Source organism: Acomys minous (genome assembly GCF_964271855.1).
Source record: "Acomys minous genome assembly, chromosome: 8".
NCBI classification, from domain to species: Eukaryota; Metazoa; Chordata; class Mammalia; order Rodentia; family Muridae; genus Acomys; species Acomys minous.
This window is the reverse complement of record NC_140489.1, coordinates 62,741,940-62,755,910: the sequence shown is the minus strand read 5'-3', so window position 1 is coordinate 62,755,910 and position 13,971 is coordinate 62,741,940. Positions and strand designations below refer to the sequence as shown.

At 39.9% G+C, this 13,971-nt stretch overlaps 1 protein-coding gene across 9 annotated transcripts in view; it reads left to right on the top strand.

Moving 5' to 3' along the window:
• The window catches only part of NUBPL (NUBP iron-sulfur cluster assembly factor, mitochondrial), a 184,633-nt gene that overhangs the window by 114,169 nt on the left and 56,493 nt on the right, over positions 1-13,971 (top strand). The gene's annotated exons all lie outside the window — the stretch shown is intronic.

Genomic DNA, 13,971 nt, shown 5'->3' with positions numbered 1-13,971 from the left:
CAGTGTCCTGCTTTGCAGGGTAACTTTTGGACAAATATTTGAGTTCCAAGTTTCAGTTCTTGATCTGTAAACAGCAAAGTGCTGGAGTGCTCATCTTAGGGTACTCTCCTGTGCTAACGTTCTCTGTTAGGACCTCTGTAAAGGGAAGAGGCAGAAACAGGCTGGAGTCACTAATGAAACTCTGTAACTAGCATGCTGCTAGATACCCGCACACGTCTCTCTTGCCTCTCGTTGGATCTTTGCTGAGCTCTTTCCTTGTTGAAATGGAACGGGTTTTAAAAATAATGTTACAGCTGTAAGTAACCGTTTTAAAATTTCAAGTATATTTCTACACATGAGAGAATTCTCATTGAATTTCAGTAGATTCTTACACTTTACCAAAGGGAGGGTTTTAAATACCAATGTAGTATAAGATATGAAATATGAAATGAGAGATATGAAATATTCACCATACAATAGATATGATGTGAAGAAGTTTATTATAACAGCAAATGAGAAGGAACAAGGTGCCCCAGAGAGAGGGAGAGAGTGAGAGAGAGAGAGAGAGAGAGAGAGAGAGAGAGAGAGAGAGAGAGGGAGGGAGGGAGGGAGGGAGGGAGGGAGGGAGAGAGAGAGAGAGAGAGAGAGAGAGAGAGAGAGAGAGAGAGAGAAGAGATGAGACAGCAAGAGAGGAAGAGAATAACAAGAGAGGAGAAAGGTAAGAGAGTAAGAGAGTGGGTGGATTTGTCCTTTTATATGCTCCTGGGCAGGGAGACACTCAGTGTTAGGTAGGCAGTGACATCACAGGTTGCTAGGCAGATTAGGGCAGTAATCTAACAGAGGCAGCTCAGCCGTTCCCCCAGTAAGCAAAGAGAAAATGTATCTCAGGCAGGGGAAATATGCTTGCTCTGCAGCAAGACTTGAGCTTGAGTCCCACTCCCACCTTTTAGAAAATGATTTTGTAAATCAAAAGTAAACAAATTTCACTTTTCTTCACTGCTAAATAGTATTCCACACTGTATATGTGCCACATTTTCATTACCGTTCATCTTTTGAAGGGCATTTAGGTTGTTTCCATTTCCCTGCTATGTGTGTGAGCAGGACCAAGCCGATATCTGTGGAGTAAGATGTCAAGTCGTTTGGGCCTAGGCTGAGGCTATGTGGTGTGGGATTTGGTTCTCCACACTGATTTCTGGAGTGGCTGCACCAATTTGCATTCTTTCCAATGATGGAGGAGGCTCCTCTGTCTCCTTAACCTCAGCTGCATTTATTGTCAATTGTTTTGATCTGGGGCATTCTGATGGAGGTGTGATCAATCTCAGTTGTTGTAATTTGCACTTTCTGAATTGCTAAGGATGATGAACACTTTTTGAGGTATTTCTTAGCCATTTTTATTCCACCTTTTGAGAACTCTGTTTAGATCCCTGGCCCATTTTTTAATTGGGTCATGTGTTTCCTTGACTCTGTTTTTCAAGTTCTTTGTGTATTTTGGGTGTTAATCCTCTGTTGAGTGCATAGCTGGCAAAAATCCGCTTCCCTTTTGTGGCTTTCTTCACTCAGTTGCTTGTCTCTCCAGCTGTACAGAAGCCTCTTGGTTTTGAGGCCCCACTTACCAATCATTGGCCTTAATTCCTTGGCAAATGGGGTTTCTTGTTCAGAATGTCCTTTTCTGTACTTTGACCTTGTAGGGTACTGTCTGTTTTCACCTAGCAATTTTAGTGTTTCAGGTTTCAAACTGAGTCTTTGATTTACTTGAATCTTATTTTAGACCATGGATAGACATGGTCTGATTTCATTCTTTTGTCCTCAGACATTGTTTGTCTAGCACCATTTGTTGAAGATGCTGTTGTTGTTTTTTTTTTTCACTGTATTTTTTTCTTATGTCAAATGTACTCATGTTTGGCTCTTCTATTTTATTACATTGTGTACATGTCTCTTTTGTGCCAGTACCATATTATTTGTATTACTGTAACTCTATAATACAAGTCTAGAATATCAATCTTTCCAGTCTCTCTCTCTCTGTCTCTCTCTCTCTGTCTCTCTCTCTCTCTACACACACACACACACACACACACACACACACACACACACACACACGGGATTACTTTGGCTATCGAGTGAGTTTTCTGGTTCCATGTGAAATTCAGAATAAGTTTTCCTGTTTCTGTTGAGAACTCCATGGCTATTTTGATTGGGATTGCATTAATTCTGTAAATTGATTGTGGTAGGATGGTCATATTCACATTATTAATTCTACAAATCTGTTAACATGGGATATTTTCCCATTGTCTAGTGTTTTTCTCAGTCTCTCACTTCAGAGACTTGAAGGTTTTATTGTAGAAGTTGTTCACCTCCTTGGTTATATATGCTTATTGATGATATTTTATTGCCTTTGATACCATTGCAAATCACAATATATGCATGATTTCTCTCACATTGTGTTTGCTGTTGGTGTATAAAGAGGTTACTAATTTTTGCAAGTTGATTTAAAACTCTGCCACTTTGCTAAAATTGTTGTTTGTAGAAGTTTTCTGATAGAACTTTTTGGATCATGTTTATCATCTAAAAATGGGATATTTTAATTTCTTCTCTTTCTGTTTGTATCCCTTTAATTTCATTCTTTTGTCTCATTGCTCTAGGTAGTGTTACCAGCACTATACTGAAAAGGAGTGGAGGTAGTGGGAGGCCTATTTTGTTCCTGGTTTTAGTGAAATTGCTTTGAATTTTCTGCAGCTATGATGGTATTGGCTGTGGCTTTTCATATATAGTCTTTATTATGTTTTATCTATGTTCCCTCTGGTCCTGCTCTCTCTAGGACTTCTATTATACAGTCATTTTGTCAAGGGCGTTTTCTGAATCTATTGAGATGATCATATTATTGTTATCTTTAAGTTCATTTATGTTATTTATTTTGTTTATTGGCCTATGTAGATTGAACCAACCCTGCATTTCTGAACAAACTCTACTTGATCATAATGGCTGATCTTCTTGATATGTGCTTATATTTGGTTTTCTAGTATTTTATTGAGAATGTTTCATCTATGTTCATAAGGCTATCTATCTATCTATCTATTTTATTTTTATTTTTTATTTTGTTTTGCCTTTACCTAGTTTGAGTAGTAGAGTGATACTGGCTTTGTAGAAGGAATTTGGGAGTGTTCCTTCTGTTTTTGTTTTTGTTTTTTTGTTCTTGTTCTTGTTGTTTTGTTTTTGTTCTTTAATAGTTTAAGAAGCATCAGTTATAGATCATCTCTGAAAGTCAGATAGATTTCTGTCATGAATCCATCAGGACCTGGACCTTTTTGCGGAAAGGCCATTTTTTTTCTAGTTTCAATCTTCTTTGTTATGGGTCTGTTTAGATTTTTGATCTGCTCTTGACTTAACTCTTGGTAGTTTGGAGAAATCAAGAAATTTATCAATTTCCTTTAGATTTCCCATCGTAATGGAGTAGAGGTGTTTAAAATATTTTCATATAGTATTATGTATTTCTTTTGAGTCTGTTGTAATGTTTTTCTGCTCATTTATGCTTCTGTTAACTTGGGTCCTTTCTTTCTTTTGATTAGTTGGGTCAGGGTCTGTCAACCTTGTTTATCTTCTTGAGGAACCAACTCTTAGATTCATCAAATCTTTGTATTATTTCATTTCTATTTCATTAATGTCTGTTTTTATTTTTATTATTTTTTCTTGTTGACTAGGTTTCAATTTGGTTTGTTCTTGTTTTTCCAAATTTTTTTCTTTTTCTTATCACATTTTTAATTTTTTTACATACATTTATATTATTACACATATGTACAATAAACTGCATACAACAAGAAAACCATGACACCATCAGGAATTATATAAATGTTACATTCTTAGTGTTTTGGCTATTTGTATCTGACAGCCTTGACGAAAACATCTTTCCTATCTTGGTGTGTCTAAAATTCTGAATGTAAATCAATATCATATCTCACCTTTATCAACTTAAGACATCTATTTAGACCTAAAAACATCTTAACCCCTAAACAACTAAGCTTAATTGTAAAACTAAACTATCTGGTCTTTAGCTCCATCAGAGACTTGAGAAGGAATAAAATTGATTACCTGAGTAGACAGGAAGTACAGGTTAGTAGCTTCCCAAATGAGAAGACAAAAGAGACAGTTTGCTGCCTGAATAGTCACCTAAGAGATGTCCATTTCCTTTAAGGAGGATTGGGTAGATTTTGGTTACTTTCTTGGGCTATAAAGGGTTATTTTCAATGGAAGTTGGTTTTTCTAAATTTTTGAGTTGCATCATTAGGTCATTTATTTGCGTTCTTTCTTTCTTTCTTTCTTTCTTTCTTTCTTTCTTTCTTTCTTTCATGTGGGACTTAAGTTAGAGCTGTAAATTTCCTTTTCAGAATTGTGTTTTAATGTGTCCCAGAGGTTTTATTATGTTGTGTTTTTATTTAGTACTATGACTATTTTGATTTTTTCTTTGACCTACTCACCATTCCATTCAGTAATGAGTTGTTTAAATCTCCATGAGTTTATTCACTTATGAGTAGTTACTAGAGATTTACTGGCTATTGATTTTAAGTTTTATTTAAATAGAATACATGAGATTATTTCAAATTTGTTTGTATTTGCTAAAGTCTGCTTTGTGTTTCAGCGTGTGGTCTGCTTTAGAAAAGCTTCCATATATATATGTATTTATACATATATTTACATATACATACACGTGTGTGCATATAACAATGATAATCAAGGAAAAGGAGGCTAACAACTAGAGGCTGGAGGGGGCCATGAGAGGTGTCTTACATAGGGTTTCTATTGCTGTGATGAAGCACATGCCCAAAAGCAAGCTGGGGAGGAAAGGGTGTATTTGCCTCACACTTCCTATCATGGTTCATCATCAAAACAAGTCAGGACAGGAACTCAAACAGGGCAGGAATCTGGAGGCAGGAGCTGATGGAGAGGCCATGGAGAGGGGCTGCTGCGTACTTGCTCCTCATGCCTTGCTCAGGATGCTTTCTTATAGAACCAGGCTGGGCCTTCACCCATCAGTCTCTAATGAAGAAGATGCCCTACAGCTGGATCTTAGGGAGGCATTTTTCTCAGTTAAGGTTCCTTTCTTTCATAGAACTGTAGTTGGTGGGTGAAGTTGACATGAGACAGCCAGCTCAGAAGGGCTTTGAGGAAGGGCAGGTGGGAGGGGCTGGAAGGAAAAAAGAGAAGGGGGAAATGATGTAATTCTATTTCAGCAGTACAGAGGTAAACAGAGAATTCTCAACAGAGGAATCTCTAATGGCTAAGAAGAACTTAAACACCCAACGATCTTAGTCACCAGGGAAATAGAAATCAAAACAACTCTGAGATTCCATCTTACACCCATCAGAATGGCTAAGATCCAAACTAAAGTGACAGCACATGCTGGTGAGGATGTGGAGCAATGGGAACACTCCTTCATTGCTGGTGGGAGTGCAAACTTGTACAACCACTTTGGAAATCATTCTGGTAATTTCTCAGAAAATTGGGAATAGTGCTACCTCAAGATCCAGCTATACCATTCCTGGGTATATACCCAAAAGATGCTCCACAGGGGCTACTTGCCCAACTATGTTCGTGGCAGCTTTATTCATAATAGCCAGAAACTGGAAATAACCCAGATGTCCCTCGACTGAAGAATGGATAAAGAAAATGTGCACTTACACAATGGAATACTACTCAGCTATTAAAAATAAGGAAGTCATGAAATTTGCAGGCAAATGGATGGAACAAGAAAAGATCATCCTGAGTGTGGTAACCTAGACCCAGAAAGACATGCATGGTATATACTCACTTATAAGGAGTTATTTGCCATATAGTACAGGGTAACTATGCTATGATCTGCAGAACCAAAAAGCTAAGTAACAGAGGGCCCAAGGAAGGATGCTTGAATACCATTCAGAAGGGGAAATATAATAGGCATAGGAAGCTGATGAAGTGAGGAAAGTGGGTGGGAGAGGCTGTGGTGAGGGGAAGAAGGCTGGGAACCATGTGTGGGGAGAGCTGCAGTGGGAGGTGAGAGGACTTGGAGAGAGAAGGGAAACTGAGGGGGCAGGGCATCTCTGGGACAAGCTGGAGACCTGTGACAGGGTAGGCTCTTGGGAGGACATGGGGGTGACTCTAACTGAGACATCTAGGCATGGGGGACATGGGGAGTGGAAGTGGTTCCCTCCTAGCCAGATAGGACTTCTGGTGAAGGGAGGGGAACACCAGCCCATCCACAAAACTTTCAGCCCAAAATTTACCCTTTCTACAAGACGTACAGGGATAAAGATGGAGCAGAAATTGAGGGAAGGGCCAACTAATGACTGGTCTAACTTGAGACCCACCCCATAGGAGAGTCAACTGCTAGTACTTTTAATGATACTCTGCTTTCCTTGCAGACAACAGCCTAGCATAACTGTCCTCTGAGAGGCTCCACCTAGCTGTGGATCGAAACAGATGCTGAGACTCACAGCCAGGCGTTAGACGGAGCTCAGGGAGTCTTGTGGAAGAGAAGGAGGGAATGATAGAAATACCCAGAGGGCACAAGAACTCAACAAGAAGACCCAGAGAGTCAACTAACCTAGGCTCATGGGGCTTACAGAGACAGAAGCACCAACCAAAGAGCATGCATGGACTGGACCTAGGCCCCCTACACATATGTAGTCAACGGGCAGCTTGGTCTTCATGTGTGTCCCCTTAGCAAGTGGAGTGATGACTGCGTCTGAAATAGACTCTTTCCCTAACCAGGATTCCTTGTCTGGCCTCAGTGGACGAGGATGTGCTTAGTCCTGATGCAGCTTGATGTGCTGGGGTGGGATGGTGGGAGGGGCTGCTTTTTTCTGAGGAGAAAGGGAGGGGGAAAGAGGGTGGGGCCCGGAGGAGAGGGGAGAGGGGGCTTCAGTCAGGATAGAAAATGAATAAATAATTTAATTAAATTTAAAAATATGTGTACAAAGTAAACAAATCCCTTATATAGCAAAAGAAACAAATAGGACCAAGTTCTTAAGTGACATTTTCTTCCATTCTTCTCTCTGTCCAGTATTGGTGTTTAGTGGTATAAAAGTCACAGAACAAGAATAACAGCTTGCTTTTTTGGCTAAGTATGTGCCTATCTTCTGTGGGTACAAAGAATGTCTATTTACTGGGTGGTTAGGTTACATCTGCAGCCTTTAGGGTTGGAGTTGAAACCTGGCCCTGCTCTGTTCCTCGGGAGCTGTGTGTGGGCAATTTCCTCAGTAGCTCACACCTGCATCTGTTGAGCCAGTTACAACATTTATGTTGATGTAAGTCATCAGGCTCTAGGTGAGATACAGAGAGGTATTTTAGGAGGGCGTTCAGCGTAGATTGTGCTTCAGTGGGAATTTAAACTTATTTTGTAAAGTTCATCTAACTTATCCAGCAGAATGCCATCATTCCACGAGTAAATTTCTTAACGTGCTGAGTAGATGGACGAATGTTTGTCGTATGTGATGTATTGCTTTCTTCTTTGTAGTGTTTTTTGTTGCCTTACTGTTTTGAGAGAAGAATATACCTTGTCCACTCTCCTGTTTGCAGTGCTCCACAGGCACTTCTTCATTTCACACAGCAGAACATTGTCCCCCTCCTTTTCTTTTTGAAATAATTTAAAAAAAAATCTTAATGATCACCCAATTTGGAGTACTATATTTTACAGGTGTAAGCACTAAAATCTAGCCGACTCAATTTTCTGACCTCTAGTCACAAGCTAATTCATCACAATATTGTTACAATGTAGACACACTGTTTTCCCAATCTAGAATTCTTCCTGGTGAATAGGCGCCTGGATTCTCTCCTTACCTGCTACTTTTATCTGCTTAGTCTTTTCTAGACTTCTTTTTATGTGTGCTGGGTTTTTAAAATTAAATTAATGAATTCAGAATTTAAAATGCACAAACCTCAATATAATAGGTTGTACTTAAAATATAACTTCATGTGCAGCGAGAATTCTCACAGTTGGCTTCTTTTTGATGATTTTGATCTTTGCATTTAAACATGAAATTTACTGACCTAGTTTCAAAAAATATGTTCAAAAGCTACAGATATTTTTGAGAAAACTATTTAAGTATTTTCAGCTGTTCTTGTAGATTATTTACTGTGATTTTAGTGATTACCCCACATAATATTCCTATCTTGGTATTTGGTAGAATGACAGTGATTTCAAACAAGACCTGTCTGATGGCAGATTATTGGAAGCTAAAATGTTCTTCATTAGCACAAAGCTTGGAAATTTGTGGCTAGTATTTCCATGGTTACTGAACTTTTACTTTCTAATATAAAAGATTCTCAAGGATCATGTGAGGAACGAATACTGTCTGAATGAAAACAGACAGGAAGAAGGGAGGGACAGAGACAGAGAAAGATAGAGAGGGACAGAGAGAGAATATCATTATAGTGAACCTGAAAGGACAAACAGGGACATACTTCTTATCTGTTTTATATAAATAGCCGACTTGCTGTGGGCCTAAGCAGGCTCCCTTATATTCCCATATGTCACAAGTCCTGTGCTGAAAGCTCTTTATGTTCTTGGTGCTATGAAGTTCTGTTAGCAGAACTCTGCAAAGCCTTGGAGGACAGTAATGTCACCACAGTGCCAGGTCTCTCACTCAACAACAGCATGTCCTTGGCAAATGTTCTAGCTCATGTTAATTGTCTCTCTTAAAAACAAAAACAATAAATAGTAACTCAAAAGGACACATACACAAAGAGAAATCCCAGGACCAAAAAACCAGAGTCCGTTTGGTGCTGGTCAGCTACTCCTGAAATAAAGCCTGTCCTGGAGTGTGACTGTGTCACTCAATCAAAGAAAACGAAAATTTAAGATTTTCGGGTAAATAGGTATCCTGAAAGGGGGAGCCCAGGCCCAGAAAGATGAGCAGTGTACATATCCTCTTATATGTGGGTGTTAGTTTTTAAGCTCTGGATATTTGTATTTCATGTAGAATACCCACCCAGAGAAGTAAGGGGCTGGCGGGGGAGTGGAGGCATCTTTCAAAGAAGGGGGAACAGAGTATAGTGTGGTCTAGGGATAAAGAGGACATTAAACAGGAAGATTAAGTGGGGATGGGAATAGGATGACAAGGTGTAGGAGGACATATCGGAAGGGTTACTAACAGTAAATGTAATTGCTTAAAAATGAAAATATCTTGATTTTTAAAATAGGTTTATAATAATTTAGGCATCTCTTATCACAGTCCCATGCTTCATTAACAACTACTTCTTGGTTATGAATCTCTGCACATATAAGCAGTTGGCTTAAATTGTGCCTTCCGAGAACTTAAGATATTCCTTATATCACTGAGAACAATTACTTTTATGGGGATGCTATTATTTTTGTGTTTGAAAATTTCTTGTTTTACCCATACTATAGGTTTACATAGTTTTCTGTGGGATGTCCTGCTTTAAATATTATATCAATAATTGGACTCAGTGTGAGCAAAAAGGACCCATGAGTCAGGTTTTGGATAACAAGTGCCCCGAGAATTGATGATGTCTCCAAGATGTCAGAGCCAACTTGCTCTAGAACTCTCCTACAGGGCCACTGACGAGATGTGAGATGACATCAGTAGTTTTCTCCTCTTCTCAGGGCATTATCTGCTCTTGCTCTGTTGGCCTTACAGCGACTTTGGAGAGATTTATCCAAGTAATGCCCCAACCTCCATTTCCTATGAAGGGAGGACAATTGAAAATGGATCCGAGAAAATAAAGATCACCCTCTCTGTTGTAATGAGCAGTGCCTTCTTACAAGTGTGTGTGTGTGTGTGTGTGTGTGTGTGTGTGTGTGTGTGTGTGTGTGTGTAATAGAAAGTTATAAGGATCCATTTATTATGCTCACTGTGTCATTCATTTGCACCAGTCAGGAGGTCCTCAGTTGAAGTAAAAACTTTATCATTCAGGTTTTTGTTAAGTAATTTATATTTCTCCTTTGTAATAATTTTCTTCTTGCAACCAAAATAAAATGTTGCATGATCTTATACATAAACCACTGGGAAGAGCAATAAAAAAAATTATGTTCCACTTTAGATTTTTTTGCATGTTAAAGGGTCCTTATGTGAAGATTTTCATTTTAGTTGTATAATATAATTGCAGGTGACACCCTGACTCAGGATTACGCAGCATCTGTTGATTATGCACTGGTCAGCTATGGAGACGGAGCATGGCGCGCCTGCCAGTGCTCTCTTCTGTTCAGGGGCGTGAGCATGCCTGAGCTCTTCTGAAGTTGTGGAGATAGTTATATAAAAATAACCATTCTTCATGCTGTTAGAGCTGTTTTACATCCTAGAAATATGAAAAAAAATTTCTTTGAACTTGCTATTCTGTAACATTTGACTAAGGGAGCTGATGCCAGGTTAAATGCATCTTCTATACAAGATTTTTAGTCTATTTTCTGTTGCAAAAACAAAATCCTTGAGGCCGAATAACTTATGGGAGGCTGAGATTTCTTTTATTTTTTTATTTTTAAAGATTTATTTATTTATTTATTATGTATACAGTGTTCTGCCTGCATGCATACCTGTAGGCCTGAAGAGGGCATCAGATCACATTATAGATGGTTGTGAACCACCATGTGGTTGCTGGGAATTGAACTCAGGACGTCTGGAAGAGCAGGTAGCACTCTCAACCACTGAGCCATCTCTCCAGCCCAGGAGGCCAAGAATTCAAGATCAGCTAGTTTTATCTATTTTGCTTCTGGCGGGCACTGCCCTTGTACATCACAACATGGTGGAAGACGTTACGATAGAAACCCACGCAAAAGTATCAGCTCATGGTGAGACAGGAAACGAGAGAAAGATTCAGGGCCTAAGCTTGCTCTTTTATGATAGCTCTCTCTAAGAACTAACCCATTCTGTTATACCAGAATTAATGTCCTTTGACAGTAGTTACATCTGTGACCTAATTACCTTGCACTGACATCTATTGGTTATGTGACTTTTGTGACAGTGGCAGGTAGGGAAGGACATGACAGATGTCTACTCACCCTAAAGGGGACCAATGACATACAAAAGAAACTTCTTTTCCACCTAAATTGAGTTTGGTAAGCCAGCAAGTTTATTGAGTGTACTTACAGGACAAGTCACAGAAAAACCCACCCCAGCGTGGGTGATGATTCTCAAAAGTTGTATCCCTGCAACTTCTTGCATGATTCACAGGCAGCTTAGCTGGTCAGAGTCTCTTCTTTCTCGTAGCCATTACCTTGAAGAAGGGCCTTGTGAATCTTGTTTCAGAAACGTCCTGTGACTTGTGATCATTTACTTCCTTTGCTTTTTATTTTTTTTTCATTTTTTAAAATTTTCTGAGTTTTAATGAGTTTCCTTTCTTTCTCCTGGATATACGTTGTTCTCTTTTTTGAGAAAAATAACTATACAACAGTATTTCTCAACATTGTCATGCTGAGGACTGAGCTTTTAGTGTGTGAACCTTTAGGAAATACCAAAAGGCTGGAGAAAGTGCTATGAATGAGAAAAAATATGGGCCAGTTTATTCCAGGGACACTTTATATTAAAAAATCAGATCAAACCCCTTGCTGGTCAGCTATTGGCACTTGATGGCTTCTGGAGAACAGAAAGTCAGTTTTCTTTAAGAATGTGGCCCCCAATGGATAAACCATACTCCAGTGGGTGGACCCAGGCTTATGAATTAGGGGCAACACTGATCAGAATCAGTGAACTGTTAAAAAAAAAAAAAGAGGACACAAAGTTGGGAGGGGAAGTTTAGGGGTGAATCAGGGTGGAGTTAGGTTGAGGAGGTCAAATACCATCAAAAGACTTTGTATGAATGTATGAAAATCTCAAAAAAATCTCACTCCACAAGTGCTGGAAACATAAACGTGCTTGCAGCTGAGCACTAAGTGTAGACTAGAAAGGGCTGTGAACAGACGGCCAACAGTTCCACTCTCGACTTCCTAGCTGGTTCAAGATGTTTGCTACTACCAGCCCCTCAAAGCACTTTCTGTCATGCGCACTCAACAGGTCACATATAAAGGCCATGACACCAACACACGCAGTCTCCCGATCAATGGCTGTGGCTGTCAGCCTCGTGAGTGCAGTGCAGTCCAGTGCCAGGCAGCAAGCTTTTCTATAGAAAGTCAGTATGCATCACACAGGGCCCGAGCCAACTTTTTTTTTTCTCCAGATAGTTGGAATTCAATTTCAGACTCATTTGAAATGAACTGTCATAACAGTGACATATTTTTAGTTCTGTGAGACCTTAGTTCTCTGAAAAAAGAAATAGGAAATAGCGTGATCAATATGCTTAAGTGGCAGGGAGCAGCAATGGTCATTTCTTGGCCCTGGGCATCTGCTGCTCTCTGAAATGGAGAGTGCTGGCAGTCTCAGATGAGGATAGAAGGAGAAAAAAATGTCCTTTATCTTCCTGGGGAGAGTCTCATAGATGGCAGCTAAGGGTAGCCTTAGGGTAACTGTTTTCTAAACCATTGAAAATCAATCTGTATTCATTGCTTTCTTAAAATATGTCATTATACCACTATCAAATACACATGTTTATGAAATCACAAGAGACCCTAAAAGGAAAATCACTGTGTAGTGTCAGCTACTGAGGTATCTTTTGGAGAAAAACTGCTGTCAGGGAAGGCAAGCGATGGATGGCCGTGGGGATGAGGGCTACTTTAGGAAGGCTGCACTGCCCTCCAGCCCCCCTTCAGGGTGCCTTGCCACTCTTGTTTCTAGGACTGCGAGCTGGAGGCTTTCCTTCAGATGTCCACATCAGCAGGTTCCTCATCTCCCTCAGGCTCCTGACACCGTTCAAGGAGGCCCTTCTCCAGCTTCCCCACTCCCTCCTCTTTGAATATTCTTTACCACATGACTGGGGATGAAGGAAAGTCAGTGAAATTCCTTGATAAATCTTTTGCCATCCGACCTTGTAACACTCGCCATCTGCAGTTCAGAGGCTAAAGAGGTTTTTAAGGCATCTCTTGCTGTCTGAACAAAATTTCCAAATCAGGGAGCAAATAGTTTTGTACAATGACGGTCATGTCTTGTTTCCTTCCTGACTTGCCTGTCTCTGTCTCTCACTAATGTGGTAGGTCCATGACCGAGACCTTGTTGTAGTAGTCCTTGCTTTATCCCAATCACACAGAACAGTGCCGAACACCTCATGGACCTCATAGCTAATGTTGAAGAAATGCATTACTGTGTGTTGTATGAGAAGCTTGTAAAAATGGTATAGAAAGTCATGCTGTACTTTTTATTATACAGAAAATAGAATTATGTATACATTTCTCTATTGCTTAAAAAAGAAACCCTCAAGGCTCTGCATTTATTCCTTGTTTGAAGGGTAGCACCCAGCTCTTGTGCTGTTCGTTTCTTGCTAAGGTATTTAAGTCGTTTTTAGCCTCATAAAAGATGGTTCATAAGACAGCAGTAGGGAGACTGTTCGCTTACTTCTGTTTCTGGAAGTCAGTAGTCTCTTCCCTTTTCACAGTTTACCACCATCTTTATTTAGAACTAGAAAAAATGCATCTATTTGATGATTTCCTGCTAATATCTATATGTTCTAAAAGCATTTAATTATCAGCTATCAGCTCAGTGCCCAATATATAAGAGTACTTCAATACTCACTGGACAAGGACAAAAGTGGTTTGGTGACATGCACAGTGGGCACACGGTCTAGTCTATAGGAAGTGAATTTTAAGCCGAGGAACAATCATTGAAAAAGACCAGACAGTTTGCGGGAGTGGAAACTCAGGCTTTATTCTAAGAGCAGTAGAAGCAACTAAGTACCAGCTCAGTTGCTGTGTGTGTGTGTGTGTGTGTGTGTGTGTGTGTGTGTGTGTGTGTGTGTGTGGCCAGGGACAAACTGAATTGACAACAGTGAAACAGATAGTGGCCCAGAGGCTTTAATAAGAACAGGTGGTTGCGGCCTTATTTCTTGGCAGTAAAAGGAAGCTGTGGATGTGTTGGACAGATTGCGAGCAGACAGAGTAACTGGCTGGGGGAAGTGAGGGAGAGAGAAGTGCCTGAGGTCAGC